The sequence below is a fragment of the Camelina sativa genome, chromosome 1, assembly GCF_000633955.1.
Source record: "Camelina sativa cultivar DH55 chromosome 1, Cs, whole genome shotgun sequence".
NCBI classification, from domain to species: Eukaryota; Viridiplantae; Streptophyta; class Magnoliopsida; order Brassicales; family Brassicaceae; genus Camelina; species Camelina sativa.
The window spans coordinates 11,551,421-11,558,119 of NC_025685.1; the positions used below are offsets into that span (position 1 = coordinate 11,551,421).

The 6,699-nt window shown below is 36.9% G+C and overlaps 1 pseudogene; it reads right to left on the minus strand.

Annotated features, from left to right (window-relative positions):
- Nucleotides 1-3,547, minus strand: LOC104706875 (annotated as a pseudogene).

The following is a 6,699-nucleotide window of genomic DNA, read 5'->3' on the forward strand; positions in this document are numbered from 1 at the left end:
TGTAAACGATATCTATCTATATTCCCAAACCTTTTGAACCATATTATACAGTGATGAGAACATTGCAACTTATAATGTTTATTAAAACCGCAAAATAGAAAACAAATTAAATGACAAACACTTAATAACGAACAAGTTACCATAGTACAAACTTGACGAAACCGTCGAAAGATGAGCTCAACGAGCTATAAACCACTCGTGTTTGTATGAAGTGAAGATGTGCCCAATCACTAATCCACAAAACATACCAGGTCCAAGTGCTATTGCTGCTGCTATCCAATTCAGCAGTGGCTCTTCCGGTTCCGACAAAGCTTCCACGGGTTGCTGCGATGAAGGAACAGGGACATGGGGTTTTCCACAAATTTTATCGAGGCCATACAGACCATTATTATCCATGAATGAAGAACAGTTTTGACTTCCAAACTGTGTGCTCTGCGGCACAAATCCTTCTAGATGATTGTGGGAGAAGTTGATGTATGACAAAAACGAGAGCTTGCCGAGACCACGAGGAATTATACCTGACAAGTTATTTCGCGATAGGTCTAATGTCTCGAGGTTTGAAATATTTTCTAAAGATGAAGGGATGTTGCCTGTGAATGTGTTGCTTGACAAGTTTAGAAGACGTAATTCACTTAGTAGACCAACGGACCAGGGATATTTCCGCAAAATTGGTTTCCAGAAAAATCAATGGCTTTATAGGCTCCAAAGATCCGAACGAAATTTGTGTCCACTCCTTTGTATACCAAATCGACCGAATCGCCAGATGTATAAAAGACACGCCTCACGTAATCTGGTGATCTTGAGAATCCATCATCAATCCATTCCTTTGACATGTCAGTCCAGTTAGCAAAATAGTCTTGTGGCAATGATCCAACGAACTTGTTATCAGCTATGTCAATGATCCTTATACTTGGAAACCCTAGATATGTAGTGGGATTATAGACTGAACCATAAAATGCATTTGATCGGAGCACAAGAACAACTAAAGACCGCATAGACCCCAACCAAAATGGAAATGTGTCCTTGATCTTGTTTCCTCTCACATTCAGAAATTCCAGGTCTTTGCAGTTGATCAAGGATTTCGGAATTTTCCCCACCAAATTGTTGCGGCTAACATCAAGTGATCGTAGCTGAGTGTCATTGATGCATGAATCTCGTTGAAATCCACTTAAACTGTTGTTTCGTAAAATTATCTCTTCGAGATAAGTCAAACATCCAGGAAGGAAACCAGTGAAATGGTTGTTAGAAAAATCTATGCGTCTTAACGATCTTAACTTGCAGATAAATTGGGGTATTGGTCCTTCAAGTGAATTTGAACCAAGATCCAAGTCAAATAATGATGCTCCATCGATAACTTCCACTGCTTTGTCGAAGCTGCTGAAAGAATTATGAGAAAGTTGTATGGAACTCAATTTGGAAAATCTCCACTATAAATGAGGAACTTGACCTTCGAACTTGTTGTAGGAAAGATCAAGATTATCGAGGTTGACTAGTTTAGATATAGTTCTAGGGACTCTTCCTTCGAAATTATTGTGGCTAAGAATTAAATGATAAAGATTGCATAACTTGGATATAGATTCTGGGATGATGAAGCAGTGTTCCCAAAATCAATAGGCCCCTCGAATTTGTTATGGCTCAAATCAAGAAGGGCTAGCGAAGATATCATGAGCAAGGATAAAGGAAAAGGTGCGACAAATGAGTTGTCCTCACCAGAGAATATTTGTAAGTTGCGGAGTTTACTTAGGTCAGCAGAAATGGAGGATTTGAAGTTATTTGAGGAGAGGTATATGTACTATATCCCCACCAGTGAATTGATTTTCAGAGAGGTACAATCCAGACAGCTTGTTTAAGTTGGCAAATGAAGTAGGAATATTACCTCTAAGATGATTTTTGCTAAGAACAAGGGTTTCTAGTTGGTTTAGGTTACCGATTGAATTCGGAACTTCACCTACTAATTGATTATAACTAAGAATAAGAGATGTGAGATGAGAAAGATTTCCAATCCAAGAAGGAATCTCCCCTTGGAGATTGCAATTTGAAAGATCTAGTTCACGAAGTTGTTGGAGTTTAAAAAGACCACTGCTAGATTTCAAAGCGGTTTTAGCATGAGTTACTAAATCTGACCCGAGGTATAGTGATATTACCTCTCCCAAGATAGGATCACACTCGACACCATCCCAAGAACAGCAGTCAACGCTCTTGTTCCATAAAGTTGTTCTTAGAGGATAACTGTCATTAGAATAATGGCTCAGGAACTCCTTTTGTAGGTCCAAAAGAGCATCTCTCTGTTCGCGGCGGCACAAGGACGGTGTGGGAGAAGCAAAAGAGTTTGGTAACATAAGAAGGCAAAAGAAAAAACAGATGGTAAGAAAGCAATAAGATTGGCTTCGAATCATCGCCTCTCAATTTGTTTTTGGGAAACAAAGATAAATGTTTGGTGAATGGTCAGTGATAGGCGTTGCTCACTTCCTTTTATAAAAGAAAAGACTCGGTAAGGAGCTTGACTTGGCAAGTCTTCCCTTGATTGAATTAAAAGGAGGAACATGGTAGAATAATTTGTTTTTGTGGACACTAATCAAAGCGTTATAAATACAGAAAGTGACGACAGGAAACGTACAAATGAAAACAGGTTGAGCAGAAGACTAAAAGAGACACTACCATGTATGTCCAATTAATACCGCGAGAAAGGGGTTGGATCATGTGTTTGAGACGGAGTCAGCGAACCCAATCAGGTCATGAAAGTTTTGTAGTGCCCACCTATATGAGCTGTCACTTTCATTCTTTGACGTTTCTCATCGACGCTAAGTCATTAGACGAAGAAGATGTATTCTGAAAAATCAATAGTTCTTTCGAGTATGATCTTACGTACCCACTCCAACCAGGAATCATGGTTGCATGACTGTACACACAAAAAAAGGAATAAAAAACAAAATGGTAACACGAGCTAACAAATTATAGAAAAAAAAAATAAGGACAAAGACATGTATGTCCAAGTAATGCCGTTAGATATGAGTTTATTATTAATAAGGTCATGAGGTGAACAAGTTTAGTATTCTTAAGAATAACTTTTGTGGCCAACAAATAAGAGAATTTGCACATTGATTTGGCTAAGATTCATAAACACATACAACTCTGAATCAAAACCTAAAACTTGTAAAGATTATAATACATAAACGAAAACGAGAACATGGTCATTAACATCTGTTTAGTATCATAGTTAATTTCAACAAACATGGAAGAAGAACAACAATCACAAAAGAAAAAGAGAAATAAACAGAGCTTAAGAATACTAAACTACACTCATATATCTATCTACCTCTTATTCTGGAACCGGAATCAGACTTGGGACATACACATAGCTACAAATAAATGGATCACGGTAGTGAAACGATCCATGTTGTCCTGTCTCAATTTGTTTTCTTACCCCACCTTCATCAATTTCGTAAAGAGTGATGCAATTATACCACCTATCATCTTCTTCTAATTGTCCCTCACTCCACGCCATGATGTTTCTTAACCTGCCAGTGGAGTAACACGGAACAGCCATATCACTATGGAATTGTAACGCTGGAAGATTAGGGCTAGTGACATAGAAATATTTGCTAAACGAAACAACAGCCCCATCCTTCAACTTGTTTTTCACCCACACCTCAATCTCCACAGATTCTTTATTTTGTTGTAACAAAGAAAGTCTGCTACCATTACAACAAGCTAAGCTTCGAGTTTCCCTAAAACGAGGACAAACACTTTTTGTTTGTCATGGTGTCAAGTAATTGGTTCACAATTAAGACAAACAATGCAATCACTTAAAAAGATTTTAGAGTCTATTTTTATTCTATTTTTTTTTGTATAGTTGTATTTGAGTCGTGACTAGCTCGTTTTAATGGATTAATGGTTTCTAGTATATTTAAAATATACTTATTAGGCTGCAGTTAAATTAAAATTTGATAGGAGGCCATTTATAATTTTGGATGCGGTCAACTTACAAAATTTAATCAAAATTACACTAAATTTAAAATTGGCATGGGTGTAAATTGACACCTCTTCAACATATCTTGATGTGCAATTACTTTTTTAACTTTTCTTAACAGGGTACACATTTGAAAAAAAAGAAAAAAGAAAAAACTTCCTACTCTCTTGTAAGCGCCCTAACTATAACTCTATACAATTTTCTTCTCTCAGGAAAGATGGAAAGTTATGATATATGATGGTTTTTGTGGTTTTTAACCATGATACAAATAGTCTTTTAGAATCTTTTGATTTGTTTTCTAAAATGTTTTAGAGTCTTTACAGGTTTTCTAAGATTTTGGCATGAAAGGAGCAAAATTGAGCAATTAGAAGGGATTTTTGGAGCATTTAACCGAAGAAGTCAATTTGGAGTTTGATCAACTGACCAGCATCGATCGACATTGAAGGAGCATCGATCGACACCCAGTCCAAACCGAAGAGAGAGCCAAAAATTGGAAGTTTTAAAATTTTGCCCAAAGTCTTCCATAATTGCAACATAAGTCCCTGACGTGTTTTAGGACATATATATATATATATAGTTTTTGAGTTTTGTAAACCTTTAAGTTATTTTCTGCAACCTTTTTGAGAGAAGAGATATTGAGAGCTTTTGGGAGAGAGATCTGAACTTCTTCGAGAGAAGAATTCCTAAACTCCTCTTTTTACTTTTAATATCTATTGCATGTTATTCAGAATGATTTGTTCTTCATTAAACATGTCTGAGTAATTTGCTTGTTAGGTTTGAGGTTTTTCACAGGGTTTTTTATGATTTATTAGATCTGTGATTTTTAGGGTTCTTAATCTGTTATGATTTTCATCTTTGGTTGTTCTTCATATTAATCCTTAATTGGCCATCTAGAATTAATACTCTAGGGAAATTAATTGATATGAGAATATAATTGTTTTCCTGATAAAACCTTTGATGAGAAAAATTACTTCTTACAAAGAGATTTGATTTAGTAATTTTGTGAACAATCTAAACTTGTTTTTAAAGCTGATTTTTAACTTAGAATTCTACAAAGAGATTTGGATTTTCTGGTTTTAAATTTAGATAATAATTGCAGTGAGAACTGAATTATTTTACCAAAAAGTTTAGAGTTCTAGATCTGATTTTATTGCATGAACCCTAATTAATTTATTGATTTAATACTTCATAATTACCTGAGAAATTCCACAGGCCTAACCTTTTTGATTTTCTGGATTTACAACAGTTTTATTTTGATAGTTTGCATTGTCTTCTTTCGTTTTTAATACATCTTAATTCATTTAGCATAATAACAAAACTCTATAATTTATTGTGTTTGATCTTGAGTCTCTGTGGATTCGACCCCTAAGTACTACATTGATCTCTTGTTGAGAGAGTAGCTCCAGGGATTAATTTGAGCTTATCAAATTTTGGCGCCGTTGCCGGGGACTCTTTGATCTACCATTAGATTTGAGTTTTGTATTTCGTATAAATTTTTCGTTTTTTTTTTATTTTCTACTTACACATTTTTGTTTTTCTTCTCTTTAATGTTTCAGGTGTATGCCTCCAAAGCCTCACACAAGGAGCAACAAGAATGGTTCTACTGTGAATCTTTCAAACCAAGAGTTGGGAAAACTTGAGTCTGAGAACAGAAAAGCAGCAAAATCCTTGAAGATGGTTATCACAATCATTTTGGTTCGTGATGAGGATGGTGCTTTGAGAGATCAAGAGGATCACTTGCGCAATGAGCAGAGCCAAAAGCTTGATGCAGAGGGCAATGTGATTGCTGAGCCAGTTGTCAACCCACAAGCTGTTGTCAACCAGCAAGCTGTTGTCGATGAGGAGGTTAACCTTGGTGTCGATCGATGCCAACAAGAGGGTATCGATCGACACCCACCTCCAGCAGACGTACGTGGAGCTGCCAACCACGTCCACAACCCGGTTCAAAGACAGGATCAAAACCAGGATCTGATCATGACTATTGCAGACTTCAACATAGCTGATTTGATGTATGAAAACCGCTCTGCAATTGTTCCACCTCCATTCCCAAGGAATGAATTTGGGCTGAAGCCTGCATACTTCAAGCTAGTGTGAGAAAGACCCTTCTCTAACCTGCCAAATGAGAAGGCTTTGGACCATATTGAGCACATTGAAGACTTGGTGACTAGTATCAAGGCCAATGGAGTAACTGAAGACTACATCTACTACAAGTTTTTCCCATATTCACATGCAGGAGAAGCATCTCAATGGTTGAAACAGTTGCCAGTCCGTTCTTTGACCTCTTGGCAACAAGTGAAGGTGGCTTTTCTTAACTACTTTTATGATGATGCCATGTCAGATGAGCTAAGACTCAAGCTGTCCTCCTTCAAGCAAAAACCAGATGAAGCTTTCAAGGCAGCTTGGGTAAGATTCAAGGTATATCAAAGGGACTGTCCACACTATGGTTTTTCAAGAGTGCAGCTGTTGAGTATCTTTTTCAGAGGAATTGACTGGGAATATCAGCTGGCTTTGGATGCTGCAAGTCATGGAAACTTCAAGACAAGATACCTAGATGAAGCTGAAAATTTGATTGAGAACCTAGCATCCAGTAACAATACTAAGAGAGCTGATGCTGAAAGAAAGAGAATACATGGAGGATTTGATGCCAATCAGATTGCTTCGGTAAGTGCAAAGCTGGATTCATTTCATAACATTTTAGTTGGCAAGAAATCAGTTCACTTCGCTGCTGA